This window comes from Equus asinus, chromosome 1, assembly GCF_041296235.1.
Source record: "Equus asinus isolate D_3611 breed Donkey chromosome 1, EquAss-T2T_v2, whole genome shotgun sequence".
NCBI classification, from domain to species: domain Eukaryota; kingdom Metazoa; phylum Chordata; class Mammalia; order Perissodactyla; family Equidae; genus Equus; species Equus asinus.
In genome coordinates, this window is record NC_091790.1 from 83488501 (window position 1) to 83489521 (window position 1021).

The window sequence follows — 1021 nt, forward strand, 5'->3', positions numbered from 1 at the left end:
AACCTTTATCTGATCACTTAGAGTTCATTAACATCCAGTATCATATTTGATATATTGTATTTTTTCAATCGAGGGCTTGTTACTATCTCACCAGTAGACTATATTCCCTTTTTATCCCCAGCATCTTGTGCAATTCTGTTCAACACTTTTTTTGAGGCAATAAGTAAATAAATAAATGTACATAAATAACTAAATCCAAGATGGGAGGTGATAAATGCCATTAGGGTGTGCTACGTGGGCATTCAGAGAAAGGAGGTTCCTTCCCATAAGGTGATCAGGAAGTCTCTGGTAATATGGGACTGATCATTAGAGATCAAGCGCAGTTTGTATACAAAGGGATGAAATGGAGCGCCCTCTCTGGCAAAGGTGCAGGTTAGCCAAGCAAAGTTATGTATGAAGCTCAAGGCAAGGAGTTTGCTTTGTATAAAATGTAAGGACTATTAAGAAGAATATCAAACGGTAGAAGATGGGACCAGATCCAGGAGGATCTTAGATGCCAGACCTGGAGATGAAGATTTCATTCAAAGATAGTGAGTAGTAGTGAGGGTTTCTAAGCAGGGGAGTGGTATGATCAAGTTGTACTCCAGAAAGTTGGTGTTTCTGTGCAGAATGAAGGAGAAATTGAAAGCAGGAAAAGGAGGAAGGAGGCTATCGGAGTGTCCAACTGAGAGAGAATGTAATCCAGAACCAGGTCAGAGGCCTGCAGAAGGGAGGAGCACATACAAAAGCACATGGGCTGAAATTGTTGTACTTAATCACACGCTGTGGCTCGTGAAGACTTAGTGTCCCCTATGTGGCTCTGGAAACATGAAACTTGTAGAAACAGAGATAAGAGTGGTTGTTTTCAGGGGACAGGGGGAGATGTTTAAAGGGTACAAACTTTCAGTTTTCAGATGAATAAGTTCTGAGGATCTAGTGTACAGCATGGTGAGGCTAGTTAATGTAGGGGAGGAAGACATTTCCTCTTCCCAAATGTGGGTTCGTCTGGCCGGAGAATGAATTAAATTCACCTGAGACAGAA